The sequence below is a fragment of the Lissotriton vulgaris genome, chromosome 1_1, assembly GCF_964263255.1.
Source record: "Lissotriton vulgaris chromosome 1_1, aLisVul1.2, whole genome shotgun sequence".
Classification (NCBI taxonomy): Eukaryota; Metazoa; Chordata; class Amphibia; order Caudata; family Salamandridae; genus Lissotriton; species Lissotriton vulgaris.
Window position 1 is genome coordinate 119870854 of NC_141685.1, and position 23288 is coordinate 119894141.

Sequence of the window (23288 nt, forward strand, 5' to 3'; positions counted from 1 at the left end):
GATGTGGAGGCAATCAAACGGTCCTTCCTTATGGACAGAAACATGCAAAGGGAAGGTGTGGAGCTTCTCAAATCAACTGTAAGAAAATTTGTTATGCTTACAACATGTGAATCAATGGAGCCATACTTGACTGGCTCATTGTCTTCACATGAGAAGTTTTTGCTAACAAGGTTTAGGTTAAACATTTTCCACCATTTGCTGATTAGACCAAAAAGTGACATTTTTAATAAACCTGCTGCACCCTGTGGCTGCGACGGAAAGTCTCCACAGGATATGCTGCATTTTATATTTTTATGTAGATTTTATGATTACCCGCGCAAACGCTACCTGGTTGTTCTTTTAAAGAAACTTAATTTTAATCAAATCAGACAAGCACTTATGTACTTACAACTTTTGCATAAGGACAGTATTCTTCAAGTAATGAATTTTTAAAGCTATGTATAAGATTGAGAAATTGCATGGATCAATGATGGCCTTCTGTGCTGATTTATCCCTCTTCGGAAATTCACTTTTTGTATGTAAACTATTGATCCCTGTACTTTTGCACTTTATCCTGTACTCTCTGCACTTTACTGTATATTCATATATTTACTGTATTTTTAAACTGCATTGTTACACATGTGCTTTTATGGTTTGAATCAAAACCGAAATAAAGTCTCTATTGAAAATAAAAAAAAATAAAAAACCCTGGACTTCCTCACGCACAGCATCAACATAACGGAAGACATCAAGAACTTCAATGAATGGATTACCACTTGCACTGACACCCTGGACCCCCTCAAGCACATCAGCAACCTAACGGGAGACATCAAAAACAGGAATGAATGGATCATCACCTGCACCGACACCCTGGACCCCCTAAAGCACAGGAGCAACCTAATGGAAGATATCAAGAACTGCAATGAATGGATCACCACCTGCAGCAACACCCTGGACCCCCTCAAGCATAGCAGCAACCTAACGGAAGACATGAAGAACTGCAATGAATGGATCACCACCTGCACCGGCACCCTGGACCCCCTCAAGCACAGCAGCAACCTAACAGAAGATGTCAAGAACTTCAATGAATGGATCACCACCTGCACCGACACCTGGACCCCCTCAAGCACATCAGCAACCTAAAGGAAGACATCAAGAACTGCAATGAATGGATCACCACCTTCACCAACACCCTGGACCCCCTCAAGCACATCAGTAACTTAACAGAAGACATCAAGAACTGCAATGAATGGATCACCACCTGCACCAACACCCTGGACCCCCTCACGCACAGAAGCAACCTAACAGAAGACATCAGGTACTAAAATGAATGGATCACCACCAGCACCAACACCCTGGGCCCCCTCAAGCACAGCAGCAACCTAACTGAAGACATCAAGAACAGAAATGAATGGATTACCACCTGCACCAACACCCTGGACCCGCTCAAGCACAGCAACAACATAAAGGAAGACATCAAGAACTGCAATGAATGTATCTCCACCTGCACCAACACCCTGGACCCCCTCACACACAGCAACAACCTAACCGAAGACATCAAGTACTAAAATGAATGGATCACCACCTGCACCGGCACCCTGGACCCCCTCAAGCACAGCAGCAACCTAACAGAAGATGTCAAGAACTTCAATGAATGGATCACCACCTGCACCGACACCTGGACCCCCTCAAGCACATCAGCAACCTAAAGGAAGACATCAAGAACTGCAATGAATGGATCACCACCTTCACCAACACCCTGGACCCCCTCAAGCACATCAGTAACTTAACAGAAGACATCAAGAACTGCAATGAATGGATCACCACCTGCACCAACACCCTGGACCCCCTCACGCACAGAAGCAACCTAACAGAAGACATCAGGTACTAAAATGAATGGATCACCACCAGCACCAACACCCTGGGCCCCCTCAAGCACAGCAGCAACCTAACTGAAGACATCAAGAACAGAAATGAATGGATTACCACCTGCACCAACACCCTGGACCCGCTCAAGCACAGCAACAACATAAAGGAAGACATCAAGAACTGCAATGAATGTATCTCCACCTGCACCAACACCCTGGACCCCCTCAAGCACAGCAGCAACCTAACGGAAGATATCAAGAACTGCAATGAATGGATCACCACCTGCACCAACACCGTGGACCCCCTCACGCACAGAAGCAACCTAACGGAAGACATCAAGTACTAAAATTAATGGATCACCACCTGCACCAACACCCTGGGCCCCCTCAAGCACAGCAGCAACCTAACGGAAGACATCAAGAACAGAAATGAATGGATCACCACCTGCACCGACACCCTGGACACCCTCAAGCACAGCAGCAACCTAACGGAAGACATCAAGAACAGCAATGAATGGATCGCCACCTGCAGCAACACCCTGGCCCCCTCAAGCACTGCAGCAACCTAATGGAAGATATCAATAACTGCAATTAATCGATCACCACTTGCACCGACACACTGGACCCCCTCACGCACAGCATCAACCTAATGGAAGACATCAAGAACTGCAGTGATTGGAGCACCACCTGCACTGACACCCTGGACCCCCTCACGCACAGCATCAACCTAACAGAAGACATCAAGAAATGCAATGAATGGATCACCACCTGCACCAACACCCTGGACCCCCTCAAGCACAGCAGCAACCTAACGGAAGATATCAAGAACTGCAATGAATGGATCACCACCTGCACCAACACCGTGGACCCCCTCACGCACAGAAGCAACCTAACGGAAGACATCAAGTACTAAAATTAATGGATCACCACCTGCACCAACACCCTGGGCACCCTCAAGCACAGCAGCAACCTAAAGGAAGACATCAAGAACAGCAATGAATGGATCACCACCTGCAGCAACACCCTGGCCCCCTCAAGCACTGCAGCAACCTAACGGAAGATATCAATAACTGCAATTAATCGATCACCACTTGCACCGACACACTGGACCCCCTCACGCACAGCATCAACCTAATGGAAGACATCAAGAACTGCAGTGATTGGAGCACCACCTGCACTGACACCCTGGACCCCCTCACGCACAGCATCAACCTAACAGAAGACATGAAGAACTTCACTGAATGGATTACCACCTACACGACCCCCTGGACCCCCTCAAGCACAGCAGCAACCTAACGGAAGACATGAAGAACTGCAATGAATGGATCAGCAGCTGCACTAACACCCTGGAGCCCCTCAAGCACAGCAGCAACCTAACGGAAAACATCAAGAACTGCAATGAATGGATCACCACCTGCACCAACACCCTGGACCCCCTCAAGCACAGCAGCAACCTAACTGAAGACATCAAGAACAGAAATGAATGGATTACCACCTGCACCAACACCCTGAACCCCCTCAAGCACAGCAACAACATAAAGGAAGACATCAAGAACAGCAATGAATGGATCACCACCTGCAGCAACACCCTGGACCCCTCAAGCATACCAACAGCAACCTAATGGAAGACATCAAGTACTCCAATGAATGGATCACCACCTGCAGCAACAATATGGACCCCCTCAAGCACAGCAGCACCCTAACAGAAGACATCAAGAACTGCAATGAATGTATCTCCACCTGCACCAACACCCTGGACCCCATCACACACAGCAACAACCTAACCGAAGACATCAAGTACTAAAATGAATGGATCACCACCTGCACCAACACCCTCGGCCCCCTCAAGCAGAGCAGCAACCTAACGGAAGACATGAAGAACTGCAATGAATGGATCAGCAGCTGCTGCAACACCCTGGAGCCCCTCAAGCATATCAGCAACCTAACGGAAAACATCAAGAACTGCAATGAATGGATCACCACCTGCACCAACACCCTGGACCACCTCAAGCACAGCAGCAACCTAACGGAAGATATCAAGAACTGCAATGAATGGATCACCACCTGCACCAACACTGTGGACCCCCTCACGCACAGAAGCAACCTAACGGAAGACATCAAGTACTAAAATTAATGGATCACCACCTGCACCAACACCCTGGGCCCCCTTAAGCACAGCAGCAACCTAACAGAAGACATCAAGAACAGCAATGAATGGATCACCACCTGCAGCAACACCCTGGCCCCCGCAAGCACTGCAGCAACCTAACGGAAGATATCAATAACTGCAATTAATCGATCACCACTTGCACCGACACACTGGACCCCCTCACGCACAGCATCAACCTAATGGAAGACATCAAGAACTGCAGTGATTGGAGCACCACCTGCACTGACACCCTGGACCCCCTCACGCACAGCATCAACCTAATAGAAGACATGAAGAACTTCACTGAATGGATTACCACCTACACGACACCCTGGACCCCCTCAAGCACAGCAGCAACCTAACGGAAGACATGAAGAACTGCAATGAATGGATCACCACCTGCACCGGTACCCTGGACCCCCTCAAGCACAGCAGCAACCTAACAGAAGATGTCAAGAACTTCAATGAATGGATCACCACCTGCACCGACACCTGGACCCCCTCAAGCACATCAGCAACCTAAAGGAAGACATCAAGAACTGCAATGAATGTATCACCACGTGCACCGACACCCTGGACCCCCTCACACACAGCAGCAACCTAACAGAAGAAATCAAGTACTAAAATGAATCGATCACCACCTGCACCAACACCCTCGGCCCCCTCAAGCACAGCAGCAACCTAACGGAAGACATGAAGAACTGCAATGAATGGATCAGCAGCTGCACTAACACCCTGGAGACCCTCAAGCACAGCAGCAACCTAACGGAAAACATCAAGAACTGCAATGAATGGATCACCACCTGCACCTACACCCTGGACCCCCTCAAGCACAGCAGCAACCTAACGGAATACATCAAGAACTGCAATGAATGGATCACCACCTGCACCGACACCCTGGACCACCTCAAGCACGGCAGCAACCTAACGTAAGACGTCAAGAACTTCAATTAATGGATCACCACCTACACCGACACCTGGACCCCCTCAAGCACATCAGCAACCTAATGGAAGACATCAAGAACTTCAATTAATGTATCACAACCTGCACCAACACCCTGGACCCCCTTGAGCACAGCAGCAACCTAACAGAAGACATCAAGAACTGCAATGAATGGATCACCACCTGCACCAACACCCTGGAGCCCCTCAAGCACAACAGCAACCTAATGGAAGACGTCAAGAACTGCAATGAATGGATCACTACCTGCACCAACACCCCGGGCCACCATGGATCAGCAGCTGCACTAACACCCTGGAGCACCTCGAACACAGCAGCAACCTAACGGAAAACATCAAGAACAGCAATGAATGGATCACCACCTGCACCAACACCCTGGCCCCCTCAAGCATACCAGCAGCAACCTAATGGAAGACATCAAGTACTCCAATGAATGGATCACCACCTGCAGCAACAATATGGACCCCCTCAAGCACAGCAGCACCCTAACAGAAGACATCAAGAACTGCAATGAATGTATCTCCACCTGCACCAACACCCTGGACCCCCTCACACACTGCAGCAACCTAACCGAAGACATCAAGTACTAAAATGAATGGATCACCACCTGCACCAACACCCTCGGCCCCCTCAAGCAGAGCAGCAACCTAACGGAAGACATCAAGAACTGCAATGAATATATCAGCAGCTGCTGCAACACCCTGGAGCCCCTAAAGCATATCAGCAACCTAACGGAAAACATCAAGAACTGCAATTAATGGATCACCACCTGCACCAACACCCTGGACCCCCTCAAGCACAGCAGCAACCTAATGGAAGACGTCAAGAACTGCAATGAATGGATCACCACCTGCACCAACACCCTGGGCCACCATGGATCAGCAGCTGCACTAACACCCTGGAGCCCCTAAAGCACAGCAGCAACCTAACGGAAAACATCAAGAACTGCAATGAATGGATCACCACCTGCACCGGCACCCTGGACCCCCTCAAGCACAGCAGCAACCTAACAGAAGATGTCAAGAACTTCAATGAATGGATCACCACCTGCACCGACACCTGGACCCCCTCAAGCACATCAGCAACCTAAAGGAAGACATCAAGAACTGCAATGAATGTATCACCACGTTCACCAACACCCTGGACCCCCTCACACACAGCAGCAACCTAACAGAAGACATCAAGTACTAAAATGAATCGCTCACCACCTGCACCAACACCCTCGGCCCCCTCAAGCACAGCAGCAACCTAACGGAAGACATGAAGAACTGCAATGAATGGATCAGCAGCTGCACTAACACCCTGGAGCCACTCAAGCACAGCAGCAACCTAACGGAAAACATCAAGAACTGCAATGAATGGATCACCACCTGCACCTACACCCTGGACCCCCTCAAGCACAGCAGCAACCTAACGGAATACATCAAGAACTGCAATGAATGGATCACCACCTGCACCGACACCCTGGACCACCTCAAGCACGGCAGCAACCTAACCGAAGACGTCAAGAACTTCAATGAATGGATCACCACCTGCACCGACACCTGGACCCCCTCAAGCACATCAGCAACCTAACGGAAGACATCAAGAACTTCAATTAATGTATCACAACCTGCACCAACATCCTGGACCCCCTTGAGCACAGCAGCAACCTAACAGAAGACATCAAGAACTGCAATGAATGGATCACCAGCTGCACCAACACCCTGGAGCCCCTCAAGCACAACAGAAACCTAATGGAAGACGTCAAGAACTGCAATGAATGGATCACCACCTGCACCAACACCCTGGGCCACCATGGATCAGCAGCTGCACTAACACCCTGGAGCCCCTCAAGCACAGCAGCAACCTAACGGAAGATATCAAGAACAGCAATGAATGGATCACCACCTGCAGCAACACCCTGGCCCCCTCAAGCATACCAGCAACCTAACGGCAGACATCAAGAACTTCAATGAATGGATCACCACCTGCAGCAACACCCTGGCCCCCTCAGCATACCAGCAACCTAACAGAAGACATGAAGAACTTCAATAAATGGATCACCACCTGCAGCAACACCAAGGACCCCCTCAAGCATAGCAGCAACCTAACGGAAGACATGAAGAACTGCAATGAATGGATCACCACCTGCACCGGCACCCTGGACCCCCTCAAGCACAGTAGCAACCTAACAGAAGATGTCAAGAACTTCAATGAATGGATCACCACCTGCACCGACACCTGGACCCCCTCAAGCACATCAGCAACCTAAAGGAAGACATCAAGAACTGCAATGAATGTATCACCACGTGCACCAACACCCTGGACCCCCTCACACACAGCAGCAACCTAACAGAAGACATCAAGTACTAAAATGAATCGATCACCACCTGCACCAACACCCTCGGCCCCCTCAAGCACAGCAGCAACCTAACGGAAGACATGAAGAACTGCAATGAATGGATCAGCAGCTGCACTAACACCCTGGAGCCCCTCAAGCACAGCAGCAACCTAACGGAAAACATCAAGAACTGCAATGAATGGATCACCACCTGCACCAACACCCTGGACCCCCTCAAGCACAGCAGCAACCTAACGGAAGACATCAAGAACTGCAATGAATGGATCACCACCTGCACCAACACCCTGGACCCCCACGCACAGAAGCAACCTAACAGAAGACATCAAGTACTAAAATGAATGGATCACCACCAGCACCAACACCCTGGGCCCCTTCAAGCACACCAGCAACCTAACGGAAGACATCAAGAACAGAAATGAATGGATTACCTCCTGCACCAACACCCTGGACCCCCTCAAGCACAGCAGCAACATAAAGGAAGACATCAAGAACAGCAATGAATGGATCACCACCTGCAGCAACACCCTGGCCCCCTCAAGCATACCAGCAGCAACCTAATGGAAGACATCAAGAACTCCAATGAATGGATCACCACCTGCAGCAACACTATGGACCCCCTCAAGCACAGCAGCACCCTAACAGAAGACATCAAGAACTGCAATGAATGTATCACCACCTGCACCAACACCCTGGACCCCCTCAAGCACAGCAGCAACCTAACAGAAGACATCAAGAACAGAAATGAATGGATCACCACCTGCAGCAACACCCTGGCCCCCTCAAGCACTGCTGCAACCTAACGGAAGATATCAAGAACTGCAATTAATCGATCACCACTTGCACCGACACACTGGACCCCCTCACGCACAGCATCAACCTAATGGAAGACATCAAGAACTGAAGTGATTGGAGCACCACCTGCACCGACACCCTGGACCCCCTCACGCACAGCATCAACCTAACAGAAGACATGAAGAACATCAATGAATGGATTACCACCTACACGACACCCTGGACCCCCTCAAGCACAGCAGCAACCTAACGCAAGACATCAAGAACTGCAATGAATGGATCACCACCTGCACCTACACCCTGGACCCCCTCAAGCACAGCAGCATCCTAACGGAATACATCAAGAACTGCAATGAATGGATCACCACCTGCACCGACACCCTGGACCACTTCAAGCACGGCAGCAACATAACGGAAGACGTCAAGAACTTCAATGAATGGATCACCACCTGCACCGACACCCTGGACCCCCTCAAGCACATCAGCAACCTAACAGAAGACATCAAGAACTGCATTGAATGGATCACCACCTGCACCAACACCCTGGACCCCCTCAAGCACAGCAGCAACCTAACGGAAGACATCAAGGACTGCAATGAATGGATCACCACCTGCACCAACACCCTGGACCCCTCACGCACAGAAGAAACCTAACAGAAGATATCAAGTACTAAAATGAATGGATCACCACCAGCACCAACACCCTAGGCCCCCTCAAGCACAGCAGCAACCTAACGGAAGATATCAAGAACAGAAATGAATGGATCACTACCTGCACCAACACCCTGGACCCCCTCAAGCACAGCAGCAACCTAAATGAAGACATCAAGAACAGCAATGAATGGATCACCACCTGCAGCAACACCCTGGCCACCTCAAGCATACCAGCAGCAACCTAATGGAAGACATCAAGAACTCCAATGAATGGATCACCTCCTGCAGCAACACTATGGAACCCCTCAAGCACAGCAGCACCCTAACGGATAAAATCAAGAACTGCAATGAATGTATCACCACTTGCACCAACACCCTGGACCCCCTCACACACAGCAACAACCTAACTGAAGACATCAAGTACTAAAATGAATGAATCACCACCGGCACCAACACCCTCAGCCCCCTCAAGCACAGCAGCAACCTAACGGAAGACAAGAAGAACTGCAATGAATGGATCAGCAGCTGCACCAACACCCTGGAGCCCCTCAAGCACATCAGCAACCTAACGGAAAACATCAAGAACTGCAATGAATGGATCACCACCTGCACCAACACCCTGGACCCCCTCAAGCACAGCAGCAACCTAACGGAAGACATCAAGAACTGCAATGAATGGATCACCAGCTGCACCAACCAACACCCTGGACCCCCTCAAGCACAACAGCAACCTAACTGAAGACATAAAGAACTGCAATCAATAGATCACTACCTGCTCCGACACACTGGAACCCCTCAAGCACTGCATCAACCTAACGGAAGACATCAAGAACTAAAATGAATGGATCACCACCTGTACCAACACCCTGGACCCCCTTAAGCACAGCAGCAACCTAATGGAAGACTTCAAGAACAGCAATGAATGGATCACCACCTGCAGCAACACCCTGGCCCCCTCAAGCATACCAGCAGCAACCTAATGGAAAACATCAAGAACTGCAATGAATGGATCACCACCTGCAGCAACACCATGGACTCCCTCAAGCACAGCAGGAACCTAACGGAATACATCAAGAACTGCAATGAATGGAACACCACCTGCACCGACAGCCTGGACCCCCTCAAGCACAGCAGCAACCTAACGGAAGACTTCCAGAACTGCAAAGAACTGATCACCACCTGCACTGACACACTGGACCCCCTAACGCACATCAGCAACCTAACGGAAGACATCAAGAACTTCAGTGAATGTATCACCACCTGCACCGACACCCTGGACCCCTTCAAGCACAGCAGCAACCTTACGGAAGACATCAAGAACTGCAATGAATGGATCACCAGCTGCACCAACCAACACCCTGGACCCCCTGGAGCAAACAGTAACCTAACAGAAGACATGAAGAACTGCAATCAATAGATCACTACCTGCTCCGACACCCTGGACCCCCTCAAGCACTGCATCAACCTAACAGAAGACATCAAGAACTTCAATGAATGGATTACCACTTGCACCAACACTCTGGACCCCCTGAAGCACAGCAGCAACCTAACGGAAGACATCAAGAACTGCAATGAATGGATCACCACCTGCACCAACACCCTGGACCCCCTCAATCACTGCAGCAACCTAACGGAAGACATCAAGAACTTCAATGAATGGATTACCACTTGCACCAACACCCTGGACCCCGTCAAGCACAGCAGCAACCTAACGGAAGATATCAAGAACAGCAATGAATGGATCACCACCTGCAGCAACACCCTGGCCCCCTCAAGCATACCAGCAACCTAACGGAAGACATGAAGAACTTCAATGAATGGATCACCACCTGCAGCGACACCCTGGACCCCCTTAAGCACAGCAGCAACCTAACAGAAGTCGTCAAGAACTTCAATGAATGTATCACCACCTGCACCGACACCTGGACCCCCTCAAGCACATCAGCAACCTAACGGAAGACATCAAGAACTGCAATGAATGTATCACCACCTGCACCAACACCCTGGACCGCCTCACACACAGCAGCAACCTAACAGAAGACATCAAGTACTAAAATGAATGGATCACCACCTGAACCAACACCCTCGGCCACCTCAAGCACAGCAGCAACCTAACGGAAGACATCAAGAACTGCAATGAACGGATCCCCACCTGTACCAACACCCTGGACTCCCTCACGCACAGCAGCAACCTAACGGAAGACATCAAGTACTAAAATGAATGGATCACCACCTGCACCAACACCCTGGGCCCCCTCAAGCACAGCAGCAACCTAACGGAAGACATCAAGAACAGAAATGAATGGATCACCACCTGCACCAACACCCTGGACCCCCTCAAGCACAGCAGCAACCTAACAGAAGACATAAAGAACAGCAATGAATGGATCACTACCCGCAGCAACACCCTGGCTGCCTCAAGCATACCAGCAGCAACCTGATGGATGACATCAAGAACTCCAATGAATGGATCACCACCTGCAGCAACACTATGGACCCCCTAACGCACATCAGCAACCTAACGGAAGACATCAAGAACTTGAGTCAATGTATCACCACCTGCACCGACACCCTGGACCCCCTCAAGCACAGCAGCAACCTAACGGAAGACATCAAGAACTGCAATGAATGGATCACCAGCTGCACCAACCAACACCCTGGACTCCCTCAAGCACAACAGCAACCTAACAGAAGACATGAAGAACTGCAATCAATGGATCACCACCTGCTCCTACACCCTGGACCCTCTCAAGCACTGCAGCAACCTAACGGAAGACATCAAGAACTTCAATGAATGGATTACTACTTACACCAACACCCTGGACCCCCTCAAGCACAGCAGCAACCTAACGGAAGAAATGAAGAAGTGCAATGAATGGATCAGCAGCTGCACCAACTCCCTGGAGCCCCTCAAGCACAGCAGCAACCTAACAGAAAACATCAAGAACTGCAATGAATGGATCACCACCTGCACCAACACCCTGGACCCCCTCACGCACAGCAGCAACCTAACGGCAGACATCAAGTACAAAAATGAATAGATCACCACCTGCACCAACACCCTGGACCCCCTCAAGCACAGCAGCAACCTAACGGAAGACATCAAGAACTGCAATGAATGTATCACCACCTGCACCAACAACCTGGACCGCCTCACACACAGCAGCAACCTAACGGAAGACATCAAGTACTAAAATGAATAGATCACCACCTGCACCAACACCCTCGGCCCCCTCAAGCACAGCAGCAACCTAACGGAAGAAATGAAGAAGTGCAATGAATGGATCAGCAGCTGCACCAACACCCTGGTGCCCCTCAAGCACAGCAGCAACCTAACAGAAAACATCAAGAACTGCAATGAATGGATCACCACCTGCACCAACACCCTGGACCCCCTCAAGCACAGCAGCAACCTAACAGAAGACATAAAGAACAGCAATGAATGGATCACTACCCGCAGCAACACCCTGGCTGCCTCAAGCATACCAGCAGCAACCTGATGGATGACATCAAGAACTCCAATGAATGGATCACCACCTGCAGCAACACTATGGACCCCCTAACGCACATCAGCAACCTAACGGAAGACATCAAGAACTTGAGTCAATGTATCACCACCTGCACCGACACCCTGGACCCCCTCAAGCACAGCAGCAACCTAACGGAAGACATCAAGAACTGCAATGAATGGATCACCAGCTGCACCAACCAACACCCTGGACTCCCTCAAGCACAACAGCAACCTAACAGAAGACATGAAGAACTGCAATCAATGGATCACCACCTGCTCCTACACCCTGGACCCTCTCAAGCACTGCAGCAACCTAACGGAAGACATCAAGAACTTCAATGAATGGATTACTACTTACACCAACACCCTGGACCCCCTCAAGCACAGCAGCAACCTAACGGAAGAAATGAAGAAGTGCAATGAATGGATCAGCAGCTGCACCAACTCCCTGGAGCCCCTCAAGCACAGCAGCAACCTAACAGAAAACATCAAGAACTGCAATGAATGGATCACCACCTGCACCAACACCCTGGACCCCCTCACGCACAGCAGCAACCTAACGGCAGACATCAAGTACAAAAATGAATAGATCACCACCTGCACCAACACCCTGGACCCCCTCAAGCACAGCAGCAACCTAACGGAAGACATCAAGAACTGCAATGAATGTATCACCACCTGCACCAACAACCTGGACCGCCTCACACACAGCAGCAACCTAACGGAAGACATCAAGTACTAAAATGAATAGATCACCACCTGCACCAACACCCTCGGCCCCCTCAAGCACAGCAGCAACCTAACGGAAGAAATGAAGAAGTGCAATGAATGGATCAGCAGCTGCACCAACACCCTGGTGCCCCTCAAGCACAGCAGCAACCTAACAGAAAACATCAAGAACTGCAATGAATGGATCACCACCTGCACCAACACCCTGGACCCCCTCACGCACAGCAGCAACCTAACGGCAGACATCAAGTACTAAAATGAATAGATCACCACCTGCACCAACACCCTGGACCCCCTCAAGCACAGCAGCAACCTAATGGAAGACATCAAGAACAGCAATGAATAGATCACCACCTGCAGCAACACCCTGGCCCCCTTAAGCATACCAGCAGCAACCTAATGGAAGACATCAAAAACTCCAATGAATGGATCATCACCTGCAGCAACACTATGGACCCCCTCAAGCACAGCAGCAACCTAACAGAAAACATCAAGAACTGCAATGAATGGATCACCACCTGCACCAACACCCTGGACCCCCTCACGCACAGCAGCAACCTAACGGCAGACATCAAGTACTAAAATGAATGGATCACCACCTGCACCAACACCCTGGACCCCCTCAAGCACAGCAGCAACCTAACGGAAGACATCAAGAACTGCAATGAATGGATCACCACCTGCACCGACATCCTGGACCCACTCACACACAGCAGCAACCTAACAGAAGACATCAAGTACTAAAATGAATGGATCACCACCTGCACCAACACCCTCGGCCCCCTCAAGCACAGCAGCAACCTAATAGAAGACATGAAGAACTGCAATGAATGGATTACCACCTGCACCGACACCCTGGACCCCCCAAGCATAACAGCAACAACCTAACAGAAGACATCAAGAACTGCAATGAATGGATCACCACCTGCACCGACTCCCTGGACTCCTTCAAGCACAGCAAAACTATTCAATATCACGAATACAAGTCAACTGGCACACAGAGGCATTCAGGATGGCGAATCAGCACAGTAAGCAACTGAAAGCAAGTGGTGAATGAGCCAAGACACCACAAACAATGAAGTCTTGAATCTGCCCTGAGATACATCCAAAAGCAAGTCTTAGAGGAGAAAGTAGATAGGTTTAAGGAAAGATTGATTGGGCGTATCAATCTGGGTGTTCTGGCCCAATTGGATAGTTTACATGGTCTATTTACATTGTTTTGTACAATCACAGATTGTAGTCATCTATGGCACGTGATCGTCAGGGGCTTAGTAGGTCCTGTTACAGGGGAAGTATTTATCGACGTTTCAACTCAACTTGTGGCATATGGGACAGTTGGACCTTTGCCTGCGTGTCTTCCTCAGGATGGAATAGTGGTGGGTAGGGAAGCAACCAGTCAGTGCTTTAGAGACCTCATCGGCATTAGAATTCTGGCGGGAAAGGTAATTGAAATAATCATATAGTTTCAAAACTTCGGCTGCCATGGGGTCAGTCCAGTAGGGCAACTGGATAGTCCAGGGTCTGTGATTCAATCCGAGTCCCGACTGAAATGGCCATTTCAGTCGGGACTCGGATTGAATCACAGACCGTGGACTATCCATGGTCATTTCAGTCGGGACTCAGGAAAGCACAGCAGCAACCTAACGGAAGACATCAAGAACTGCAATGAATGGATCACCACCCGCACCGACACCCTGGACCCCCACAAGCACATCAGCAACCTAACGGAAGACATCAGGAACTGCAATGAATAGATCACCACCTGCACCGACACCCTGGACCCCTTCAAGAATACAAGCAACCTAACGGAAGATATTGAGAACTGCAATGAATGGATCACGACCAGCGCCAACACCTTGGACCCCCTCAAGCATACCAGCAAGCAAACGGAAAGACAACAAGAATTTCAATGAATGGATCACCATCTGCAACGACACCCCGGACCACCTCGAGCATACCAGCAGCCTAACGGAAGACGTCAAAAACTTCAATGAATGGATCACCACCTACACTAACACCCTGGACCCCCTCACACACAGCAGCAACCTAACGGAAGACATCAAGAACTGCAATGAATGGATCACCACCTGCACCGACACCTTGGACCCCCTCACGCACAGCATCAACCTAATGGAAGACATCAAGAACTGCAATGAATGGATCACCACCTGCACCGACACCCTGGACCCCCTCAAGCACAGCAGCAACCTAACGGAAGATATCAAGTACAGCAATGAATGGATCACCACTTGCACCGATACCCTGGACCCCCTAACGCACAGCATCAACCTAATGGAAGACATCAAGAACTGCAAAGAATGGATTACCACTTGCACCGACACCCTGGACCCCTCACGCACAGCATCAACCTAATGGAAGACATCAAGAACTGCAATGAATGGATCACCACCTACACCGACACCCTGAACCCACTCAAGCACAGGAGCAACCTAACGGAAGATATCAAGTACAGCAATGAATGGATCACCACCTGCAGCAATACCCTGGCCCCCTCAAGCATACCAGCAACCTAACGGGAGACATGAAGAACTGCAATGAATGGATCACCACCTGCACCAACACCCTGGACCCCCTCAAGCACAGCAGCAACCTAACAGAGGACGACAAAAACTTCAATGACTGGATCACCACCTGCACCGACACCTGGAGCCCCTCAAGCACAGCAGCAACCTAACGGAAAACATCAAGAACTGCAATGAATGGATCAGCAGCTGCACCAACACCCTGGACCCCCTCAAGCACAGCAGCAATGTAATGGAAGACATCAAGAACTGCAATGAATGGATCACCACCTGCACCAACACCCTGGCTCCCTCAAGCATACCAGCAGCAACCTAATGAAAGACATCAAGAACTCCAATGAATGGATCACCACCTGCAGCAACAGTATGGACCCACTCAAGCACAGCAGGAACCTAACGGAAGACATCCAGAACTGCAAAGAATTGATCACCACTTGCACCGACACACTAGACTCCCTCACGCACAGCAGCAACTTAACGGAAGACACCAAGAACTGCAATGAATGGATCACCACCTGCACCGACATCCTGGACCCCCTCACACACAGCAGCAACCTAACGGAAGACATGAAGAAGTGCAATGAATGGATCAGCAGCTGCACCAAAACCCTGGAGCCCCTCAAGCACAGCAGCAACCTAACGGAAAACATCAAGAACTGCAATGAATGGATCACCACCAGCACCAACACCCTGGACCCCCTCAAGCACAGCAGCAACCTAACGGAAGACATCAAGAACAGAAATGAATGGATCACCACCTGCACGGACACCCTGGACCCACTCAAGCACAGCAGCAACCTAACGGAAGACATCAAGAACAGCAATGAATGGATCACCACCTGCAGCAACACCCTGGCCCCCTCAAGCATACCAGCAGGAACCTAACGGAAGACATCCAGAACTGCAAAGAATTGATCACCACTTGCACCGACACACTGGACCCCCTCACGCACAGCAGCAACTTATTGGAAGACATCAAGAACTGCAATGAATGGATCACCACCTGCACCGACACCCTGGACCCCCTCACACACAGCAGCAACCTAACAGAAGACATCAAGTACTAAAATGAATGGTTCACCATCTGCACCAACACCCTCGGCCCCCTCAAGCACAGCAGCAACCTAACGGAAAACATCAAGAACTGCAATGAATGGATCACCACCTGCACCACCACACTGGACCCCCTAAAGCACATCAGCAACCTAACGGAAGACATCAAGTACTAAAAGGAATGGATTACCACCTGCGCCAACACCCTGGGCCCCCTCAAGCATACCAGCAGCAACCTAATGGAAGACATCAAGAACTGCAATGAATGGATCACCACCTGCACCGACACCCTGTTCCCCCTCAAGCACAGCAGCAACCTAACGGAAGACATCAAGAACTTCAATGAATGGATTACCACCTACACGACACACTGGACCCCCTCAAGCATAGCAGCAACCTAACGAAAGACATCAAGAACTGCAACGAATGGATCACCACCTGCACCGACACCCTGAACCCCCTCAAGCACAGCATCAACCTAACAGAAGACATGAACAACTTCAATGAATGGATTACCAGTTACACGACACCCTGGACCCCCTCAAGCACAGCAGCAACCTAACGGAAGACATCAAGAACTTCAATGAATGGATTACCACCTACACGACACACTGGACCCCCTTAAGCATAGCAGCAACCTAACGAAAGACATCAAGAACTGCAACGAATGGATCAACACCTGCACCAACACCCTGGACCCCCTCACGCACAGCAGCAACCTAACGGAAGACATCAAGTACTAAAAGGAATGGATTACCACCTGCACCAACACCCTCGGCCCCCTCAAGCACAGCAGCAACCTAACGGAAGAAAGCAAGAACAGAAATGAATGGATCTCCACCTGCGCCAACACCCTGGACCCCCTCAAGCACAGCAGCAACCTAACGGAGGAAAGCAAGAACAGCAATGAATGGATCACCACCTGCAGCAACACCCTTGCCCCCTCAAGCATACCAGCAGCAACCTAATGGAAGACATCAAGAACTGCAATGAATGAATCACCACCTGCACCGACACCCTGGTCCCCCTCAAGCACAGCAGCAACCTAACGGAAGACATCAAGAACTTCAATGAATGGATCACCACCTGCACCGACACCCTGAACCCCCTCAAGCACAGCATCAACCTAACGGAAGATATCAAGAACTGCAATGAATGGATCAACTCCTGCACCGACACCCTGGACCCCCTCAAGCACAGCATCAACCTAACAGAAGACATGAACAACTTCAATGAATGGATCACCACCTACACGACACCCTGGAGCCCCTCAAGCACAGCAGCAACCTAACGGAGGACATCAAGAACTGCAATGAATGGATCACCACCTTCACCAACACTCTGGACCCCCTCAAGCACAGCAGCAACCTAATGGAAGACATCAAGTACTAAAATGAATGGATCACCACCTCCAGCAACACCCTGGACCCCCTCAAGCATACCAGCAACCTAACGGAAGACATAAAGAACTGCAATGAATGGATCACCACCTGCACCAACACTCTGGACCCCCTCAAGCACAGCAGCAACCTAATGGAAGACATCAAGTACTAAAATGAATCGCTCACCACCTGCACCAACACTCTGGACCCCCTCAAGCACAGCAGCAACCTAACGGAAGACGTCAAGAACTTCAATGAATGGATCACCACCTGCACAGACACCCTGGTTCCCCTCAAGCATGTCAGCAACCTAACGGATGACATCAAGAACTTTAATTAATGTATCACCACCTGTACAGACACCCTGGACCCCCTCAAGCACAGCAGCAACCTAACGGAAGACATTAAGAACTTCATGGAATGTATCACCACTTGCACCGACACCTTGGACCCCCTCAAGCACAGCAGCAACCTAACGGAAGACGTCAAGAACTTCAATGAATGGATCACCACCTGCACAGACACCCTGGTTCCCCTCAAGCATGTCAGCAACCTAACGGATGACATCAAGAACTTTAATTAATGTATCACCACCTGTACAGACACCCTGGACCCCCTCAAGCACAGCAGCAACCTAACGGAAGACATCAAGAACTGCAATGAATGGATCACCAGCTGCACCAACACCCTGGACCCCCTCAAGCACACCAGCAACCTAACGGAAGACATCAAGAACTGCAATGAATGGATCACCACCTGCACCGACACCCTGGACCCCCTCAAGCACTGCAGCAACCTAACAGAAGACATCAAGAACTTCAATGAATGGATCACCACCTGCACCAACACCCTGGACCCCCTCAATCACAGCAAAACTATTCAATATCACAAATACAAGTCAACTGGCACACAGAGGCATCCAGGATGGCGAAGCAGCACAGTAAGCAACTGAAAGCAAGTAGTGAATGAGCCAAGACACCGCAAACAAGGAAGTCTTCAAATCTGCCCTGAGATACTTCCAACAGCAAGTCTGAAATGCCAAATGAACAGCTCATGCCAACCGCATTCAAGCCAACAACAGCAGCAAATAAATCTTCACCATCATCAGAGAATTCATGGTGCCTGCAGCCACCACCAGCAACATCCCCCATTAAAAGACCCCTGCAACAATCTCTGTAAATCGTTTTGGAATAAGATCACATCCATATACGACAACTTCAACCTTCCACCTGACCCGCTCGCAGCCAGCCTTCCAATCTCAGCCAAAGAATGGACCTTGGCTATGTTGAACGCCATCACCACAAACAAGACTGTAACAACCATGAAGACCATCCACTCCGGTGCCACATTAGACCCACCCGCAAAACTTTAAATAAGCATTTGCAATGCAATAGGTCTCGCATTATTAAAGTTTGAGCCATTGGCATTTCTAATAATAATGCAACACCAATAACTCCAACATTCTGTAATGCGAGACCTATTACATTGCAAATGCAGTTTTGAGTATTTAAAGAAATGCTGTGTGTAAGTGTTTTGCGAGCTTTGGGAGACCATGTATTTGTGCTTGCTACAGGCAATCTTTGTGGTGACGTTAGGGAAATCAGCAATAACCCCGACCCACCTGGCCATACAAAAGACCCAAAAATGAGCCACACAAATCTGCCATAAATTGAGCTGTCAGGTCAGCTGCCAGACGGCAGTACAGGTCAGTGCAGCCCTGCTTACCTGCCTCTTCTGCCAAACATAGAGCTGTCAAGCCAGTGCAGCCCTGCTTACCTGTCTCTTCTGCCATACATTGACCTGTCAGGTCAGTGCAGCCCTGCTTACCTGCCTCTTCTGCCATACATTGAGCTGCCAGGTCAGCTGCCTGACGGCAGTACAGGTCAGTGCAGCCCTGCTTACCTGCCTCTTCTGCCATACATTGACCTGTCAGTTCAGCTCTACAGGCACTGCCAGACGGCAGTACAGGCCAGTGCAGCCCTGCTTACCGGCCTCTTCTGCTATACATTGAGCTGTCAGGCCAGTGCAGCCCTGCTTACCTGCACTTCTGCCATACATTGAGCTGTCAGGTCAGCTGCCAGGCGGCAGTACAGGCCAGTGCAGTCCTGCTTACCTGCCTCTTCTGCCATACATTGAGTTGTCAGGTCAGTGCAGCCCTGCTTACCTGCTTCATCTGCCATACATTGAGCTATCAGGCCAGTGCAGCCCTGCTTACCTGCCTCTTCTGCCATACATTGAGTTGTCAGGTCAGTGCAGCCCTGCTTACCTGCTCCATCTGCCATACATTGAGCTATCAGGCCAGTGCAGCCCTGCTTACCTGCTTCTTCTGCCATACATTGAGCTGTCAGGTCAGCTGGCAGATGGCAGTACAGGCCAGTGCAGCCCTGCTTACCTGCCTCTTCTGCCATACATTGAGCTGTCAGGTCAGGTCAGCCCTGCTTACCTGCCTCTTCTGCCATACATTGAGCTGTCAGATCAGGTCAGCCCTGCTTACCTGCCTCTTCTGCCAGTTGGCAAAGGTGGCTTCAAGCGTTGTATAAAGCACTCTGGACATTCAAGTGTTCCTTTCTATCAGAGCAGTGGGGTGTGGAGCAGTGTGTGGTGAGCTCAGAGCAGGCGCCACACTTCGCTCGAGGCTGCCTTACTTCCTCCTTCCTCGCAGCATCACATGGCTTCACTTCCCTTTCTTCAGCTAGAAAAGCTTTCACAACCCCCTCCTCCCCCAGACCTTCAGCTGCAGAGCACGTGCAGACCCCAGAGGGGGCCATTGTACCCCCTCCTCCCTCAGACCTCCAGCTGCCGAGCACGTGCAGCCCCCGGAGGGGACCATTGTACCCCCTCCTCCCCTAGACATCCAGCTACAGAGCACATGCAGCCCCCAGAGGGGCCTTTGTACCCCCTCCTCCCCCTGACCTCCAGCTGCAGAGCACGTGCAGCCCCCAGAGGGGGCCATTGTACCCCCTCCTCCCCTAGACCTCCAGCTGCAGAGCACGTGCAGCCCCCAGAGGGGGTCCATTGTGCCCCCTACTCCCCCAGACCTCCAGCTGCAGAGCACGTGTAGCCCCACGAGGGGGGCCATTGTACCCTCTCCTCCCCCAGACCTCCAGCGGCAGAGCACGTGTAGCCCCACGAGGGGGGCCATTGTACCCTCTCCTCCCCCAGACCTCCAGCTGCAGAGCACGTGTAGCCCCACGAGGGGGGCCATTGTACCCCCTCCTCCCCCAGACCTCCAGCTGCAGAGCTAGTGCAGCCCCCAGAGGGGGCCATTGTACCCCCTCCTCCCCCAGACTTCCAGCTGCAGAGCACGTGCAGCCCCCAGAGGGGGCCATTGTACCCCTCCTCCCCCAGACCTCCAGCTGCAGAGCACGTGCAGCCCCCAGAGGGGGCCATTGTTCCCCCTCCTCCCACAGACTTCCAGCTGCAGAGCACGTGCAGCCCCCAGAGGGGGCCATTGTACCCCCTCCTCCCCCAGACTTACAGCTGCAGAGCACGTGCAGCCCCCAGAGGGGGCCATTGTACCCCCCCCTCCCCCAGACCTCCAGCTGCAGAGCACGTGCAGCCCCAGAGGGGGCCATTGTACCCCCTCCTCCCCCAGACCTCCAGCTGCAGAGCACGTGCAGCCTCATGACTCGGCCATTTTACCCCCTCCTCCCTAAGACCTCCAGCTGCAGAGGATGTGCAGCCCACAGAGGGGGCCATTGTACCCCCTCCTCCCCCAGACCTCCAGCTGCAGAGCACGTGCAGCCCCCAGAGGGGGCCATTGTACCCCCTCCTTCCTCAGACCTCCAGCTGCAGAGCACGTGCAGCCTCATGACTCGGCCATTTTACCCCCTTCTCCCCCAGACCTCCAGCTGCAGAGCACGTGCAGCCCACAGAGGGGGCCATTGTACCCCCTCCTCCCCCAGACCTCCAGCTGCAGAGCACGTGCAGCCCCCACGATGGCGCCATTGTACCCCCTACTCCCCCAGACCTCCAGCTGCAGAGCATGTGCAGCCCCACGAGGGGGCCATTGTACCCCCTCCTCCCCCAGACCTCCAGCTGCAGAGCACGTGCAGCCCCCAGAGGGGGCCATTGTACCCCCTCCTCCCCCAGACCTCCAGCTGCAGAGCACGTGCAGCCCCCAGAGGGGGCTATTGTACCCCCTCCTCCCCCAGACCTCCAGCTGCAGAGCATGTGCAGCCCCACGAGGGGGCCATTGTACCCCCTCCTCCCCCAGACCTCCAGCTGCAGAGCACGTGCAGCCCCCAGAGGGGGCTATTGTACCCCCTCCTCCCCCAGACCTCCAGCTGCAGAGCACGTGCAGCCCCCAGAGGGGGCTATTGTACCCCCTCCTCCCCCAGACCTCCAGATGCAGAGCACGTGCAGCCCCCAGAGGGGGCTATTGTACCCCCTCCTCCCCCAGACCTCCAGCTGCAGAGCACGTGCAGCCCCCAGAGGGGGCCATTGTACCCCCTCACCCTCCAGACCTCCAGCTGCAGAGCACGTGCAGCCCCCAGAGGGGGCAATTGGACCCCCTCCTTCCCCAGACCTTTGGCTGCAGAGCACGTGCAGCCCCCAGAGGCGGCCATTGTACCCCCTCCTCCCCCAGACCTCCAGCTGCAGAGCACGTGTAGTCCCACGAGGGGGCCATTGTACCCCCTCCTCCCCCAGACCTCCAGCTGCAGAGCACGTGCAGCCCCCAGAGGGGGCCATTGTACCCCCTCCTTCCTCAGACCTCCAGCTGCAGAGCACGTGCAGCCTCATGACTCGGCCATTTTACCCCCTCCTCCCTAAGACCTCCAGCTGCAGAGGACGTGCAGCCCACAGAGGGGGCCATTGTACCCCCTCCTCCCCCAGACCTCCAGCTGCAGAGCACGTGCAGCCCCCAGAGGGGGCCATTGTACCCCCTCCTCCCCCAGACCTCCAGCTGCAGAGCACGTGCAGCCCCCAGAGGGGGCCATTGTACCCCCTCCTTCCTCAGACCTCCAGCTGCAGAGCACGTGCAGCCTCATGACTCGGCCATTCTACCCCCTCCTCCCCCAGACCTCCAGCTGCAGAGCACGTGCAGCCCACAGAGGGGGCAATTGTACCCCCTCCTCCCCCAGACCTCCAGCTGCAGAGCACGTGCAGCCCCCACGATGGCGCCATTGTACCCCCTACTCCCCCAGACCTCCAGCTGCAGAGCATGTGCAGCCCCACGAGGGGGCCATTGTACCCCCTCCTCCCCCAGACCTCCAGCTGCAGAGCACGTGCAGCCCCCAGAGGGGGCCATTGTACCCCCTCCTCCCCCAGACCTCCAGCTGCAGAGCATGTGCAGCCCCCAGAGGGGGCTATTGTACCCCCT

General features: G+C 51.9%; 1 protein-coding gene across 1 annotated transcript in view; it reads right to left on the reverse strand.

Moving 5' to 3' along the window:
• Positions 1 to 20547, reverse strand: part of LOC147737708 (uncharacterized) — a 72801-nt gene extending 52254 nt beyond the window's left edge. Inside the window, exon 1 of the mRNA XM_086942430.1 lies at positions 20460 to 20547. The gene's annotated coding sequence lies outside the window, so the exon portion shown is untranslated. The remainder of the gene's footprint in view (positions 1 to 20459) is intronic.
• Between the last annotated feature and the right edge of the window lie 2741 nt (positions 20548 to 23288).